Source organism: Pinus tabuliformis, chromosome 8 (assembly GCF_031772625.1).
Source record: "Pinus tabuliformis cultivar Carrire ecotype Pingquan chromosome 8, CPIR1, whole genome shotgun sequence".
Taxonomy (NCBI): domain Eukaryota; kingdom Viridiplantae; phylum Streptophyta; class Pinopsida; order Pinales; family Pinaceae; genus Pinus; species Pinus tabuliformis.
Window position 1 is genome coordinate 1,040,691,479 of NC_142294.1, and position 18,719 is coordinate 1,040,710,197.

Sequence of the window (18,719 nt, forward strand, 5' to 3'; positions counted from 1 at the left end):
GACTGATCAAATCTGCAATTTCCGCCCATGCTCTAAAAGGCATTTCCCTCCATGGTCTTCCTCCCCAATCCCATCAGCAATTCATCAATGATACCATGCTCTTTGGTCACCCTTCCTCACAAGAAGCCAAAGTGTTCAAATCCCTTCTTTCTCTTTTCTCTGAAGCTTCAGGTACCACCATCAATGCTGCAAAATTGCAGCTCTTCTTTTTCAACACTCCAGCCCACATTCAAAGAAACATTGCCCGTATTTTGGGGTTCTCCATTGCTAAGCTGCCTTCAAAATACTTAGGGGCTCCCTTGGCAGATTCGGCCATCAAACATGCTTCATGGAGAACTCTACTTGACAAACTTACTTCAAAGCTCTCGTCTTGGACTTTTCGATCCCTAAATATGGCTAGCAGACTAGTCCTGATCAAGACGGTACTCCAGGCCATGCCTCTATATCTTTTTTCAATCCTTGTGGTGCCAAAATGGGTTCTTAAAGCAATTCGTAATCTACAAAGAAATTTTTTGTGGGGTTCCTCTGGACTAAACAGGAAATGGGCTCTTGTTAATTGGAAAGAAGTTTGTCAAACAAAAGCAAATGGCGGGTTAGGCTTAAGGGACCCTCTCCAAAGTAATAATACAATGGGAGCACGAATATGGTGGAACTGGCTCTCCAAACCAAATTCACCATGGGCGAGACTCTGGCAAGCAAAATACGCCCCGGGCAGTCATTGGCATGACCTCATCAGAATCACCACCACAACCCAAGGTTCTCCGATTTGGAATGCGGCTAAGCTACATAGTGCCTTTGTTCGAGAGCACAGTTTCTGGGAAATTCACTCAGGAAAAGCTGCAAGGTTCTGGGAGGACTCTTGGCAGCAACTCCCAAAACTGGCGACCCTATTCCAAAAGCCAATATGGCAAGCATCCATGCAACAGGCTGATCTCACACATGTGCATCAATTCTGGCAGCAGCACAGGCATCAAGACTTTCAAATCTGGAAATCAGCAAGTACCTGGCAGGAGGATTGGCAAGGGGAAACATACAGTGAAATAGATCAGGAATTAAACCACAGAAGAATCAAATACTCAAATCAGCAGGACAAACTGCGTTGGGGATACACGCCAAAAGGAATTTTCACTACAAAGGAAGCCCATCAGCTGCGTTACTCTGCCCCCCAAACCAACTTGGATCAGCTATGGGAAAAGGTATGGCAACCGGGCATATGGCCCAAGGTCTCCACTTTTCTCTGGCTTTTAAGCAAGAAGCGCATACTCACATGGGACAACCTGCAAAAAAGGGGATTCATCGGCCCATCAAGATGCCCAAATTGCACTCTCCATTCTGAAACCATCAGTCATTTAATGGAGACTTGCCCGCTTGCTACTCAACTTAGGAAAAGAATTGAGCAATGCACTAGAAGACCGGTTGATCGAATGGAAGACACCACAGACACCATAAGAAAATGGCCACGAAGCCCCTTCAAAAGCCTGTTGCTGAACTACCTTTGGTCCTTAATATCGGGCTTCCTCTTTTGGATACTGTGGAAGGAAAGAAATAACAGAATCTTCAACAACGCCAGTAGGCCGACAGATGCGCTATGGATCCTCCTGAAGCAAAATCTTCAAGAAACTCTGGCTATCAAAATGTGGCATGATAAGGATCTGCCAGACACTCCTCAGGAAATCACCATTCTGAAAGCATGGAATCTGGACCTAACCTTTTTAGCCCAAGTCAAAGCCCGCCCTCCTGCTTGCACAGTTTCTCCCTCAATTTGGTCTCCTCCGGCATTCAATTACTTCAAACTAAATTTCGATGGGGCTGCCAAGGGCAATCCAGGGCCAGCGGGGTTTGGAGGAATATTCAGGGATCACAAAGGGGCCATATTGCACATTTACTATGGATCGATTGGTAATGACACAAACAATGCAGCCGAGCTGGAAGGACTATGGAAAGGGATATGTATTGCAGATCAAAATCACTTCTTCCCTTTAGAATTCGAAGGAGACTCCGAAGAACAACCAACAAAGCAGCAGATAGATTAGCCAATCAGGGAGTAATCTGGCAACAGCCTTACTTTTCCGGATCACTTGAGACCGTAGATGATGAACAACTCATACAGGCATGCACTGCTCTGGTGCAAAATGATCTCTCACCCCTGGATGCGGGTGTATGACGGCAAGAAAGGCAGGCACATGGGCACCTGTCCAAACGTGCCTGTCACGAGGAGCTGTACAAAGACAGCAAGCTGGAATCGCACAGGGCTCTTAATGAGAAACATTAACTCTTCCACCAGCTTCCCGGGTTATTATGCCAAGGTGAACCATATCTATTGCTTGCTCGTTGCTTCAATGTTCATTTCCGCTGTTACAGTCTCAAAGCCTCTCCTTCAGCGAGGCAGTATTAAACTCCTTCCTGGCTCTGTAGCATAACCTTGGGGCGGTGCCATGCAGTGTGAAAGGCAATGGATGTTAAGTCGGCGAGGAGGCTCAAGGGGACGTGCCATCTCGCAGCAGACCACCTCTCCGACACGTTCCTTCATGGAGATGATTGATTCTGGGCGCAATAGTCCTCCGGCCACAAGATCTGGTCGTGGCAGAAGTCGAGGGCGCGGGAGCAGGAACAATTGTGAGCATGAGGCTCACCCCAGAGTACGATTTCGAATCCCCTGCACTCTCGCTCACGCAACCTTTATCGTTTCAGTCACAATTGAGCAATGCGAAGATTCCAGAGACCAGGATGACGCTCCTCTGGAAACGCCGGCCGTCCAAAGAATGGCAACTCCAATGGACAGTTAGCAACCGATTTTATGCAGCTCCGCACTGGCAAACCAAACTGTTTCTGCAGGTCCTAGCGAACCAGTGCCGAGAGAACCAACAAGCGTGGCAACTTAGCATTATGATTCGGAGGACTCGCTACAATATGGTTGCCGAGTAGTTGAGGAACCTTATACCATTGATGATGACTGATCACCTCAGGCTCTCTGCTAAAGGCAGTTTTGGTCGCAGGCATACTACTCTGTTCAGTTTCTTAACTCAAGCCCGTAACAGGTTTCCGTATTGTATCTTGTTCTGTTCTAAGTCTGATGCAAAGTTGTCTCTAATTAGTTTTTGGGTACTTACTGTCTTTGTTCAGCTATGTAAATGTGTCGGGTCCTATAAGAGGCCACAGCAAAACTGGAGGTCCTCTGAGAACTATCAATGGAAAACTTGTGCAAATCGCCAACTTCTTGGCAAGACTCTCAAGGCCAAGGCCTTGCTGTAATTTTTGATCTTTTTGTATAATAATAGAAGTAGTCAAATTCAAAAAAAAAAAAAAAAAAAAAAAGATAGAATTTGCATATTGCAACAATTGTTCATCTGGTGACTTGGAATTCTAATTCTAATTGTGGAATAAGTCAATTTTAAAGGCATTGGTCTCTAAATAATGATCTCAATAAATCTAATCAAGTAGTGCTTAATAACTATACTTGCCATTAATTTCAACCAAGTTGTTAGGTCATTCAATTGCATCTCATTTACTTGTTGGTTTGCAACAAGTATTTCATCTCTTCATCCATAGGAACTAACCCCCTTATTCTGAAATTAGGAGGAAACTTAAATAGAGATGGCAAGGATCAAAGTGACAGCCCCTTCCCTGAGTGTTGTCACATTTATGTGTACAATTTGAGTGAACATTTTATGGCGTCGTTGTCATAGACAAGTTTCTTGTTCTTGATGCCTCGACATCTTTCATCCTCACCATCACATCACTTTTAACACCTGGACATTTGGGTTAGTTTCATGTTTGGTCGATGACTCCAATAATTCATCCATTCACAAGAGCTTATACCAGAAGAAATCTTAGTAGTTTGGTTAATCCCACTCCGGATCCTAAAAAGTCGCTTAGAGCTCGATTAAACAAACTAAATTCTAGTAAGAATTTAATCTTTCTCAGACAGGAAGCCCTCCCTTATATCCATTTTCTTTTCCCTGACCCCGTCAGGCAAGACATCATGGACCTATTTTCTCCTTGCAACTTTGGTAACATTCAAGGTCAACCTCATGATCTTTTGGATTATGTTTTGGATAAGATGCTTATGTTCCAAGGGAATAATGCAATCAATTTTCAAGCCCATCTCAGAGAATTTACGACTTTACTGGTGAAACATGCTAGCCAGACTACATATAACCATGAGGATGTCAAAATGAAGTTTTGTGTTCTCTCTTTGGAAAATGATACAATGGATTGGTTCCTGGATTGTCCCAATAACTCCTTTGATTCTCTGCAAGCCATCATCAATGCTTTCAAAGATAAGTTTGGGAATAAAAGGGAAGGAAGATATTTTCTTAGAATCATCAGCAATATAAAGAAAAATGAAAATGAGACTATTGAAGAATTCAATAAGAAGTTCAATGGTATGGTCAAAGAAATGCATGAAGATTACAAGCCCACTGGTAAATCTCTGTTAGAGCATTATCTGAATGCATTTGTTGTGGATACCTCCTATGATTTTAGATGTTCTATGCCAACTGATCCAAAGACTACTCAAACTTTAGCTGAAGAATTGGAAAAGGATAAGAAAGCATCTGGGAAGTCTGAAATTCCTAGTTTTGAAAGAAGTCCAGTTAAATCTAAACGAAAACAAGTCAAAGAAGTAGATCATGATCCCATTAAAGAATTAACTCAATTGATTAAGGAAATGAAGATTGAACATGCCAAAGAAATGAATGCCATGTAGGCTAGGCTAATTCAAATGGAAAGATCTCAAGCTCAGAATATGCAGCCTAGAAATAATAATAACAGAGGTAATAATACTGCATGGCCAAAGAAGAATCCTTCAAATGAGCAGAGACCTCCAAATCCATTGGAATCCACCAACATTGTTTATCAACCTTTGTCTTTCTGCAAACCTTGTGAAGGTTTCCATGATGAGAATTCTTGTGCCATTTCAAGGAGAATCTTGGATGAAGGAACAAGTGAATAGATAAATATAATTAATCAATATTCTCAAGAAGAAAATTGATGTATGGAGATGATCCCTTCATTTTTCACCATCAATAATTTCAGCGTTGAAAGAGATCCTATTACACAATTTTATGGTGAAAAGCCATTCCAGAAGAAAAGCTTGGAGATTGATAGAAGTAAGGGGTATACTTATCAAAATTTAAGTAAAGATCAAAATGAGCAACAAATTGCTTCTAAAACTTATCAATCAGGATTGAAGATTGATTGGGTCACATGGATAAACAATGTAAAGATCTTTGTCCCCATCCTTGAGATTTTGAAGGTTCCACCTCAAAGAGAAGTTTTTTTGAAAGCCATAGGCATCTCTCAGCAAGATAAGATTGATAATCACCATAAATATGAATAAATCAAGTTAAAAGGAATTGAATTGCTACATGAGAAATGAGGACCATTTGTTGAGAAATCTAAGGCAGAGGGATGAGTTGATTTCTCTAGAAATGATAACTATTTGTGATGCAACTTTACTTAAGTTTTTTATTAGATTCTTTCTTTCTCTTGATTATGTTAATGTTTCCTATAATCAAATAGCTATCAAATCATAAATAAGCATGAGACAAGGGACACAAAATGTAGGCGACCAATCAGGGCCAAAACCTCTCCAACTTGAGAGGAAAACCCAAACGAATTCTTCTTCTTATAAAATCTTCAAGTGATGAATTCCAAGACCAAGACCCTTTACCAAGATTCCTCCAAGACCAAGTCACCCTTTCCCTTAAGACAAAGCAGCTTCTTCCTTGACTTCCACTTCGACCTCAGCAACACTTTTACTGCAACTTCGTCCTTCCTTACTACAACTCGGCTTACCTAAAATTTCTAGAACTTTTTGGCCCTAGCTTCAGAAACCCAAGGTCACATGTGATAGGAGATAATGAAGAGATCTATCCTCCTTTGCCTTCGCTATGCCTCCTTTCTTTCCTAGTGAATTCGGCCTTCAAACTAGACCTTGTTAACACCAATCTTTTGACACTTTGATGTGACTGCAATTTGGCCTTTCTATAGCACATTGAAACCCTAGAACTATTCGCACGTGTGGAGAGAAGCAACCCAAAACTGATCCCAAAAACTTCGATCTTCTTTCCTTCTTTCTTACTCCTTTATCTCGCACCTTTTCCTCTTACTTGAATTCGAGTGTCAAGTGTGAAGTGTATCCTTGAGAGAGGTCGAGTGCCTCCTTATATAGGCTTCTTGTTCATGACTTGAGGCCGACTTGCCATTAACTCTAGGCTGAGTTGATCTTAGTGAAGGTTGATTGCTTCATTGAAGCTCGACTTGTTGGAGGTGCTTGGACTTGGTATTGGAGGATCTTTAGACTCTTTACAATGACTTAATTACATATATAACATGCCCAAATGGGTCTTCAATACATGAGATTTAATCAATAGACTTTATGACTTGATGACCAAACCTAATAGCTCATAATGGGAGCTTCATCTATAAAATAAAATTCCTTGCTCATGTAACCCATGACTCAAGCATAACACAAATACTTTATTTTTCTTTTTTCATCAATTACATAAAATTATGATTACACGTCATTATAAAGATCGAACTGAGTTACATATTTCAACACCATCAACCTTTCTTCTTAACTTTGATGGTAAATGATCGTCTATTACACAACTACATGTTGGATTCAGGGGCTTCCACTAATGTCATCACTAAGAAAGTTATGGACCAGTTGAACTTGAGAATATCAAGGCCTTATCATAATATATGCTTTATGGATTTGAAGAAGGTTGAGATTCTTGGCATAATCAAGGACTTGCAAGTTTATTTGGAAAATTTCTAGTATAGGATAATTACTATGGATATTTTTATCGTAGATGTGCCTGGCGTATGGGGAATGCTCTTGTACCGAATGTTTGTAGTTGATCTTGAAGGATGCATTCAGTTAGACTTATCCTATGCTACTATTCCTGCAGCAGAAGGCGGTATGGTCAGATTGCACAAGGAAGTCGAAAGGAGACATTATGTTGAGAACCCAAGGAGACCTAACAATGAATAGGTTGAAACCTAATGACATGCTACAGAATATAATGCAGTATTGACTAACTTCTTTGAGCCTGTGAAAGAACAAGCCCAAGATTCCACACCGTCTCATATCATGAATAAAGGAGGGAAAAGGAGAAGAACTAATGAGACTTACAATACAACATTAAAGACCTTCATCAACCAAAGACAATCAGGATTCAACAGGGAACATCTGGAAAGCAACCAATGGATCCACTTGTAAGCAGGCAACTTCTTCAGATCGAACTACAAAGATGACATCTTATGCCATGAGGCATCCTCTGTATTGTATCTCTAACCCTATTCTCGTAGATAGGATTTTATTTATGTCATTAGTTAGTTTTCATTTTATGCATTTATGTTTTATGTGTTTATCTTTCACATGTTAGAATAGGATTTTTATTCTAGCAGATGATCTAATATTTGATGATGATTTTGATAAGGGCAGATATCTACCTGATGTTTCTTTGCTTTCTTGGATACAGGATTCTAGATTCTCACATTCCTTCACTGAAGCAACGTGTCCCCAAGTAGAGCCAAATGTTGACCACACGTGTCAACAATCCAAGAAGCAGAGTACAAAGCAATGGATCAAAAAAAATTATTCATTTCATCACTGTAATCCCAAATGTTTCCTTCGTAATGTAAAAATGATTCTACTATGACTATTAAGCCATGTAACAACACCTAGGTAACCCTATGATTCTTCTCAAAGGGGTTCATCCTAGGGCATTTTTTAACCTCCAAAAATTATCTATGTTTGTAAACACGAATAATTGGCAGAGCTTTTCTCCCAGATATACCCCAAAGCTAGGGTGAAATTCGTTGACAAAGTCTTAGGTGAGTCCTAATGTTTATAAAGTCTATGTATTTTTCATACTAGATCATGTATCTTGTCACAAAATTTGGTTGAGTCTCAAGAGTCTATGTCTATATGTATTTCCCCTTCTAAGGGTTGATATTGTAATATTTGATGTAAAAGTGTGTTAAGAAATGTTTTTGGTGAATGGTTCCTCATAATTAGACACCATTATCAAAATTAATTTTTAGATACACTTAGAGAGTGGAAAAATAATTAATCCCCTATTGAGTCCTTTTAATTTTAATTTATGACAAAAATATATTAGCCAAAAATTATTCGAAAATAAAATGAAGGGAAAATTAATTACCCTCCAAGTGGAAAATTATCAAAATTAATCAAAAATTTGTGCCTCCAAAAAAAAAAAAAACAAAACAAAACAAAACAAAACAAAACAAAAACAAAAACAAAAAAAAAAACAAAAACAAAAACAAAAACAAAAACAAAAAAACAAAAACAAAAAAAAACAATTTTATGAGGTCCTCCAGCAAAGGAAAAGTCATAATTTTGAGAAAAATTAAGTCGTTGGACCTTGGTGCTTGAGTCAAGGATCATTTTTCAAGAAAAAAAGGTTCAAAAATTTATTTTTTGGACCAGGATCAAGGTCTTCATCAACCAATATGATTTTCAATATCAAGGGACAGGATTTGATTTTTGCATGGATCAAGAAGCTACTAGTCGTTATTCTACAAGATCAAGTCAAACTAGTCGTTATTTCCACTTGGAGGGGTTATTCCTTCTCATATTTCTATATAAGTAAGCTCTCAACCCTCTTGTCATCTTGATCTCACTAGATCGAAAAAAATAAAAAAATAAAAATAATAAATAAATAAATAATAATAATAATAAATAAATAAATAAAATAAAAATAAATAAATAATAATAATAATAATAAATAAAAATTAGAAAATTAAAAAAAAAAAATATTAAAAAATAAAAATAAAAAATAAAAAAAAATTGTACCAAGCTAAGCTCTACTGAAATGTTGCATTAATAAAGACTTTGGGGCTTCAATTCAAGGTGTCTCTTGCTTGATGATTCATGGTATATTTTGAATGTGTTTAATGCTTTAATGTGTGCTATTAAGATTATTGTTTCATAGCCAGCGGTTGGACTATCTATTAGCACAAGTATCTCGCTTTAGGTTTTGGCTAGAGGAAACACTTAGAAGCTGGTGGATCTAGCAAGTATCTCTAGATCACTGGTCTATTTATGTGAATCGAACCACTATGAAACTAATGATCTATTTTTCAGGTGTATAGAGACCTTTCAGGTGAGTCAGCCCTTGGGGAAAGCCCAAGTTCATGGAATTTAAGGTGATCACATTTTGATTGAACCCTGAGCTTATCTAACAAATCTATTTTGCAGAGTTTGGGTTTGTGAATTAAAAATTAAAATATTTTCATTAAAACATCATGCAAAATTTATTCTTGGGCTATCAATGAATTATCTGCTAATTAGAGATAATTTTCTTTTGTATATTATTGTAAATGATTTATAAATATTTTGTAAATTATTTCTAACCCTTGTAAATTATTTTTGTAAATAATGATCTTTCAGGTTCTATCTTAGAAATTTCTAAATATTGTGCCTTGTGCTCTATTTATTAATCTTGCAGGCACTAGATTTCTAGCTAGTCATCATTCAACCCAAGTTGTTGGGGTTTTAGGGCCAGTGTCAACCTTAGTAGGAGTCATCTAGCCTTTATCAGAGGTGTGTTGGTCTTATGAAGGTGGATCTAGGGACTGGAGACCAAGATCCACAAGATCCAGGTGCCCAAATTTGGACGCTAGGCCTAGAAGAGAAAATGCTAGCCCTAGGGACCCTTTTTTGCAGCTGCAACTGAGGTTTTCTGGAGAATTTATTTTTTGAAGTGGTTTGCAAGTGGTTTCTCAGGTTTAAAACAAATTTTTGGGCACTTTCTCAGCGATTTTGGCTTAGCGGCAACCTCCTAGAGGCCTTTCTTTCTAGGTTGCAGCCCTAAAGGGGCTCAATTTCTTCCTTGCAAGTGATTTTCATTGCTAACTCTTTGTATTTCAAGTGTAAGGTAATTTATGGCAAGGGTTTTCAGTAAAGTTTCAATGTAGTTGGTCTATTTGTGGGCTAATTCTCTATTTTGCAGGCTTATCATCCATTAAGAAAGGGTTTCAAGGGCAAAATTTTCATTTTCTTAGCCATTCTAACCCTTGGAGACCTAGTTGTTATCCCTATAGGCACTTTCAAGCCTAGCCGCTAACATTAGAGGGGCTTCTAGCCCTAGCTGCTAGCTCTAAGAGGGATGATCCATCATTCCTTAGGGTTTCGAGGCTAATACATTTGTGTTGTGGGTCTCTAGAGAGTTGATCATTAAGTTTCAAGGGTCATTCTTCACTTATTTGTGGTTAATGTTATCATTTTACCCTAGCCACAACCTTGGAAGGCTTTCTCTAGCTAGGTTGTGAGGTATTGGTGGCTAGTCCATCCTATTTCAAACTTACATTTGTGATTGCCCTGTCTAGGGGGTAGTGGGGATCGAGCCCTGGGTAGGGCATCCTGTAAGTCTCACGCTCTCCCTACTGCATCCTGTAATGTAGTGGGCCTATTGGACCTCACTAACTCGCGCAATGGCTCTGCTAGCCCATCCACGAACATGTAGATCCTCCTAGACTCTGACAAATTTGGCACCATCACAGACAATTACAGAAACTTTGAAATGTATACTTTTGCACTCTCGATCTGCTTGAGCCTTGTCAGCTCCCGAAAATACTCCTTTGGTATTTCCTCTCAAACCTCTCCAACACCCTCTTGGTGAAATAATCATAAGCAGTTACTCCTACATGCCCCAACATGGTCAGCCCATGGAACAACCAGTCATGGGCTTCCCCCTCTATGTGGCAATCTTGATTGCCTCTCCTTCTGTCATTTGATTCAGCTGGAAATAGACATCCATCTTTTCGACCCATGTCTTGGTCGAGCTCTTGGAGGACGCATCGAAAGTTGGGAGAAGCAACCTCCCCACAGCGCGATGCAAGTTTGTCCCCTACATGTAGCCTCCTCCACTCTGTCCCTTGGGCCTATTGTTGCCCTTCATCTAGCAGAAATCTTTGAAAGTAATGTCCCTCCCAAAATCAGTTCCATAAGACTGATACTCTAGGAAATAATCCCCATAACGTGCCTCCTCCTGCTCTAGTTTCCCACCAGCTCCAGATTGTAGGAATGTAGGAATTGTAGACCTCAAGGGTGTGTTCGGATCAATGGCATGTTGGTATTGAGATATGTGTGGTGCTACAAAGTTCCAGACCTTCTCAATGGTGGAAATCCCCTTGGACTCCCTTACCCTTATTTCCATTGTCATTTCATTGGCCCATTCCCTTAATGTTCTGGGATAAGTCTTGCATTGCCTTCAGTAGGAATTGGGAAAACTCCTTTTCCTCATTCCCTTTGTCTTCTACATTTTCCCCCATGTTGTCTTCTTCTACCTCCGGCTCTATAATCATAGGATCAAGGGTAATTTCCAACTGCCTTTCCTTGCTTTTGTACCTTTCCCTTCAGTATGTCACGTTCTGCTTATCCTCCGGTGGCATAGATTGCGCTGCTCCCATACGTTGTGCCAAGTCTATGAACTCTGATACGATTGTAATATCCCTAAGAAAAATTAGCAGTAAATATGCAAATAAAATTAGACAAAAACACCATGAAAAAGTAACAAATAATCATACCACAAATTGCCACCAAAAACTGCGTTGTGTACTCTTTTTATTAATGAGAAAGGGGTGTACAAAAAGGTGTTGGAATGAGTGCAACTGGGCTTGCTTTAGGAAAGCTAGCAAATCCCCAAATGATAAGTGAGACACCCTCTTCCAAACTGCTACTACGCTGCCCAAGCATTGCATTGTAGATGCCCAAAAATGTCTTGTTGCTAGGGCCCTCTCCACTGCTCAGAAAATTCTGGGAAATTAATCTCAGCCTCTCCTCAATAAACCCAGAATAACCCATAAAGGGTTTGGCCAAAACTTGACCCCGAAAATTCGACCCTCTTTGGCTTTAGTGGCTTTGTTGTTGGGCAAATCGACCAACCTATAGAACTTGCTGCTAAATGCCCCAAAAAAGCTGGCAATCCCTGTTAGAAGGCTCCCCGGGCCTTCCCTCCAAGTTTCCACCTGAAACTCCACTCACTCCTCAGCCTCCCGGAGTGACTCTTGTTTAGTCAATTTAGTATGTCCTAAATTGCTACATTAATTATCGACCGGGAGTCGTAAACTAACGAAGTGTGGCACACTATATGTGCAAGACAACCTCTTTCTTACTTTTTATTATTTTCAATTTTTGTTTTGTTTTGGGGGTTTTATCTTTGTTTATCTCCTAATGTGAATGGAAATCCTATTCCTAAATTTTAAGAATACTTCAGAAGGTAAGTATGGATATATATTTTAAGGCAATTATGTCCTTTATGCTGATTTCCAGAGCTTAACACTTCAGAGGATCTCAAAATGTACTAGTAATGAAACTATCATTTAAACAAGAATGGAAATGTACTGCTAGTAAAATCAAATAAATGATGAACTATTGATCATGAAATCACTACTTCTGCTGCTCATCTAAATACAAAAAAAAAAAAAAAACCGAGTAAAAAAGGTTAAGCTACTGCACTCAAACAAGTCAAAAACTGAAAACTAATAAAAGTAAAATCAATTCACTTCATTCATAGTCCGATAGCTCGCCATGTAGTCTAAGCTATGGCTTTAGGAGATAACGTCAATGATATGAGGAAATTGATATCTAATTGCAGAAAAATAAAGCTAAAATCAAATCACATCATTCATAGTCTGATAGCTTGCCATGTAGTCTAAGCTATGGCTTTAGGAGATAACGTCAATGATATGATGAAATTGATATCCAATTGCAGAAAAATAAAGCTAAAATCAAATCACATCATTCATAGTCCGATAGCTCGCCATGTAGTCTAAGCTATGGCTTTAGGAGATAACGTCAATGATATGAGGAAATTGATATCTAATTGTAGAAAAATAAAGCTAAAATCAAATCACATCATTCATAGTCCGATAGCTCGCCATGTAGTCTAAGCTATGGCTTTAGGAGATAACGTCAATGATATGAGCAGTTTGATATCTAAACTAACTAACAAAGCAAGTGAATAAGACTTGAAATCAAAGCACAACCGGAATAAAAAAAAAAAAAAAAACTAAGAAAAGCAAAGTCAGCAGAGAGGCTAATCTCATGTCACTAGTTATTGCAAAAATTGTATGAAAATGCCCGGGCCTACTCTATCCTAAGACACACACACACACTGATCAGTGTTAACAACAATATACAGAGCTTGAAAAATCATGTACAGGAATGAAATGTTAATACCATAGCAAATGAAATATACACAGGTGGATAACTATGAAATATGTGCAATGGAAATAGAGAAACAATGCATAAAAACTTTACAGCAATAAGGAAAACGAAACCTCAGCGTGCAGGGGCCCTCTGCACGGCCTTGGTCAACAGACTATCAGTCCAGAATTATGCTCACGTAGTCATATAAAACAAAGTCTTCTTTATATTTCAAAACAGAGGAAGAATCCTCTCGTTACCACAGTGGAACTAGTGTCACGGCACAGCAAACTTTAATAGCAAAATTACGTTAACAAAGACTAACTCTATGCCTTTGGAAATGCATTATTTATAACAAAAAATTCATAACTGTTTTCCTATGAAATATCTTTAACTAAAGACATGTAAAAGGATAGCGTCCGTAAGCTTAGCATACTGGTTGCCGAGATTATTCAATCTATCAAGAGTGGCTGTTGGATTCACATCGTGGGGCAGTCTACATGTGTCAACATGACCCCAGAGATCTAGGAATGGCCACGAATCCTTCACGTGTTTGAAAACAGAGTCTGGTTGCCGTAGGACTCCTACGTTGGACCACCATTTGACCACCGTTGACCACAGATTTCCTTAATGAATCCAGCTAAACCAATAGGACCTGATCCATGTCCAAGTCATTTCTATCTTGCCCACGTGCCTTGTTTTGCCTGATGACACCTGCAACCTAGAGTTTAACAAAAATAGCTGCAGAAAGTGGTTGCATTCCACAACTAATGAGAAAAATCTAAGTCAAACAGCAAACACAAAAACATAGTTAGAAAACCACTTAAACGCTCTTTTAGAATCAATATGCAATGTTGTTTGATAGCTTATGGGGTAATGGTGAGGGGAAAAGTCTAGGAAAATGTGTAGGAGAGATGTAGTTTCAGAGCTCAACATACCCCCACTGTGAAGGTGTTGCATGTCCCCATGCAACCAAAACTTTGACCATCCTCCTTTCAGTTCATGTGTTCTGAGACCTCTGCCAATACATCCAGCCTTATTTTCTTCTTTCTTGGGACCACTGTCATTCTCGGCTTCCTCATTAGGCACTTGAGTTTGAGGTTGATGAGAGCCCTGCTCAACCTCATGTTCTTTTTCTTCAATTTTCTATTTTTCTTCTGCCATAGCCCAAGATGCAACATGGTGTTGTCGTGAATAATCTTATCTAACCTGCCTTGTTCTTTGAATCTTTCATTTTCTCTTTTGATGTTTCTATTTAGGACCTTCAGCTCAAAAACTTCTTGTTTTAGTGATTGGATTTGAGCTTCTTGGGCTGTATTAGGCTAGGCAAACGAAGTGCCTTGGCCTGTGGCAGTTTTCTCCAACGTCTTAATATAATCATACATTTCTTGCTGGATTGGATCTATCTCAGATGTAGTCTTCCTTGGGCTATTCCCAAAATCTGGTTGAGAAGGATTGATCTCAAAATCTGGCCGAGAAGGACTATTTTCAAAATCTGGCTGAAGAATAGGAGTATGGTGTGGGCCACGGCCAGGGGGGATTGCTGAAGGTTGTTCCGATGTTTCCCCTCCTAAATAAATGAAGTGGGGCCCTTTCGTTTGTACTTTCCTCAATTTTCCTTTAATTCTGGAGCTCCTCCTTAAATTTTGTGAACTAGTGTCTTCTTTCTCCACACTCTGTTTTTCTTTCCCTTTTCTCTTTGTTGCAACTGATTGTTCCTAAAGGTAAACTAGCCTTTCAGAAAGTATTTGGTGGTCCTCTTCTGAGGAAGGTTCTGGGGTTTGATAGACAACCTCAATATTTCTTTTCCCTTTTGATTTCCTTGGCTTCTTAACCTCAGTTCTTTCCTTCCTACTTTCAGACATTTTTTCTTCCCTACTAGTTTCTTTAACTATGTTAGTAGGAGTGTCCTAAATTCTAACACTTGTTTTCTTTCTTCTGCTTTTCTTTGATGAGCTGCTTTCGAGTGTTTCAGGTGGATCTTGAAAGAAGTTTCTAACCAAAAATTGCTCCCAGGTGTCCTTCTTTTCCTTCAACTGTTTTTCAATCAAAATTTTCACAAGGTCGTGATGGTACAGGTGGGGTTCTACGTCCCCCAGATTCTTTTGGACAATTATGGACATCTTTTTTAGGCTATTTAACAAAAAGTAAGGCAAATTAATAGTTTGATTTTCTAGAAAATTCATCAGCAACTGGGTGTGGTACATATACATGGACCCGAACCGTCCCTCACATGTAATAAACTTCTGGATTATCAATAATAGACTGGCCCACTTTTCTCCTAAAGCAGAGACAGGGATTCCACGTTTGAAAATGGTTATATCCATACCTAGATTGCGTAGGATAACCCTCCATGCTCTCTCGTCAAAGCTTTTATTTTTGAACCACCGTTCTCCCTCCTATGGGAGTTCCGTTGCGGCTGCTATAGATGCCTCTGTGACTGAGAATTTAAGGTCTCCAACCTCAACTTCCACACCATCAAAAGACCTCGCAAAAGTCTTCGTAACTTCTTTGTTGTAGCCTCTAAATTTCTGAATGAATTGTAGCCACCATGCCTTCCTTAGCATACTTTTCAATTGCGGATACCCCTCCATGAATTTGGGCCCTTCCAGTTCTGCTCTCAACAGAGGATCCATTCCTTCCCCTGCTTTAAAATATGTCTGCGTGAGTGATAGACTGACGGGGGTGAGATGGTTTTGTTTGTGGGGGATGTAGAAGGACTATGGAGAAAAACCAGTAATCGTAAATGGAAGAACAGAGTTCTCAGAACGAAGGCTTATGTGAGCAGACCAAAAATACAAATGCAAATTCGATGGGGAAGTATGGAAATAGAGTGAGCCCAGCAAAGTTTTGAACTAGACAACTGCAGAATAGACGTTAGCATGCTCACAAAATGGCTATGGAATTTGTGCGGCAAGAAAGAGCCGTGACCAAATCAATCACGTCCTCATAATTACCCGGTTTAACAGATGGAGTGTCAAAGTACGATTAAACACGAGTTAAGTTCGAAGATGGATCATGAGGCCGTTAAAAATTAATGCAAGGTTCGTGGTGGAATTATGTAAAGGCCATGGAGCGGTTATGGAAGCTATCAAGGCGAATCATTACATATAATGGAGCCGGTGGTTTCATAACTATGTAAAATGTGTTTTAAAATGCTATTTGAAATGAACTTTGCTCATACCTTGGAACTTACCACTTCCGTCCACTGACCTTTGATTGGTTGCTTCCTGATGATGCTTCTAGGTGCTTTATATCTTCAGAATATCTTCCTTTTCCATACCTGCATTTGTTTTCATTATCATTTAACTAACATCTGACTGTCAATGTTGAATAACAGAGTGATGGCTGCGGAATCAGCTTTTAGCTGCGGAAACTAGGTTCAGCTGCGAAACTAACACAGTGATCATATTATTGAATGGAGATGGATAAATGATGACTGAGTGAATGAAAACTGGTCATGAGAGGGCTTTTATTGGCGGAATGAAATGAAATGAAGTGGAGTGAAATGTAGTGGAGTGAAATGAAGTGAACTGACATGAAACTATGAAATGAGAAAAAGTTTTTTTTTTTTTGGAAAATATAGGGCATCAGAAGGTTCTGATTTTCGCCCCGTATTTTCTGTATAACACTGCCAATCAATGATTGGTTTTCAGGCTTATACACATTTTTTTTTATTTTTTATTTTATAAAACAGAAAAGAACAAAGACTAGGCTGGTGGAGAAGAAGGATTCTTCTTCGCCAGCCTTATTACAGAACTATCTTGAAAGATTTTGACAAATTTCTCTTTTGAGAGTGGCTTATGATAGATCTTTAATCTGTGGCCATTCACAATAAGAGGAGTTTGATGTTCATCAATGGTTTTGATTCTTACTGCTCCATTGCTAAAGATTTTTTCAATCTCATATGGCCCAAGCCAATGAGTCTGAAATTTTCCTTTAAAATCTTTAAACTTGGAATCAAATAGCAATGTCCAATCTCCTTCTTGAAACTTTTTTCCTTGATGTATTTGTCATGCCACTTAGCTCTTTGATATTGAACTAGATCAGTTCTTAGGATTGCTTCTTGTTTGATCTCATCTAGCTCATTCAACTGTTCCATTCTATACTTTTGGGCTTCTGATAGATCCATTCCCAACTGAACTGCCATCTTGAAAGTTTTGACTTGGAACTCAATGGGGAGCAGGACTTCTTTCCCATAAACAAGTTCATAGGGATAATGTCCTATTGTATTCCTCCATGTAGTTTTGTAGGCCCACAAGGCTTCAAGAAGCCTTTTTGCCCAATCTCTTCTGTGTAGATGAATAGTCTTGGTAATGATGCCTTCAATAACTTTATTTGTAGACTCCACTTGACCATTTGCTTGCGGATAGTAAGGAGTAGATTTTATGTGCTTGACTTTGTATTCTTCCATCAGCTTCTCCACCAGGTTAGATGTGAATTGACCTCCCTGATCTGTCACAATTTCTCTTGGAACACCAAAGCAAGTAAAAATATCCTCATAAAGAAAACTAACAACTGAATGCTCAGTAGCAGAAAATAATGCTTTGGCTTCTACCCATTTAGTGACATAATCAGTACATACCAATATATACTTTCTTTGTTTAGATGGTGGGTTAATAGGTCCAATGAAATCTAAAGCCCATTTTTCAAAGGGTTCGATGAGTACCTGTGGCTGCAATGGCATTTCATTTGAAAAGGTAGGTTTCCCTACTCTTTGGCAGTTGTCACACCTTTTGACATATTGTTTTGCATCTTTGAAGAGGGATGGCCAATAATATCCTAAAGAGAAGATTTTATAGGTTGTCCTTTTGTCAGCAAAGTGTCCACCACATGGTTCATCATGACATTCTTTGAGGATATCAGGCATTTCATCTTCCCTAACACATCTTCTGATCACAAGATCTAGCCCTGTTTTAAACAATTCGTTAGAAATCTATGAATATTTTGAACTCTCCTGAATAATCTTTCTTCTTTCACTGGGAAATAAATATGGAGGTAGTTTCCCTGTAACCAAGTAGTTAGCTATATCTGCATACCAAGGGGTCTTAGTAGTTACTGCAAATAAATATTCATCAGGAAACTTGTCCTCTACAAGAGAATCTTCTTTAGTATTCTGAATCCTAGACAATAAATCAGCCATTGTATTTTGTTTCCCTGGTCTATCCAACACAGTAATATTGAATTCCTATAAAAGTAGGAGCCACCTTGTAACTCTGCCATTAGTAATAGGTTTGTTCATTAGATATCTAATTGCAGAATGATCAGTATGAATAAAAGTTTCATAGCCTGTTATATAATGTCTGAACTTATTGATTGCATGAACAACAGCTAAGAACTCTTTTTCAGTCACAGTATAGTTCAACTCAGTGGGAGTTAAATTTTTATTGTTATAGTAAATGGCATAAGATCTTTTTGACCCAACACAGCTCCTAAAGTTGTATCTGAAGCATCTGTAGAAATATGGAAAGGAAGTTTCCAATTTGGTCCTCTCAAGATAGGCGCTTCAGATATTCTTGTTTTCAAAGTTTCAAAT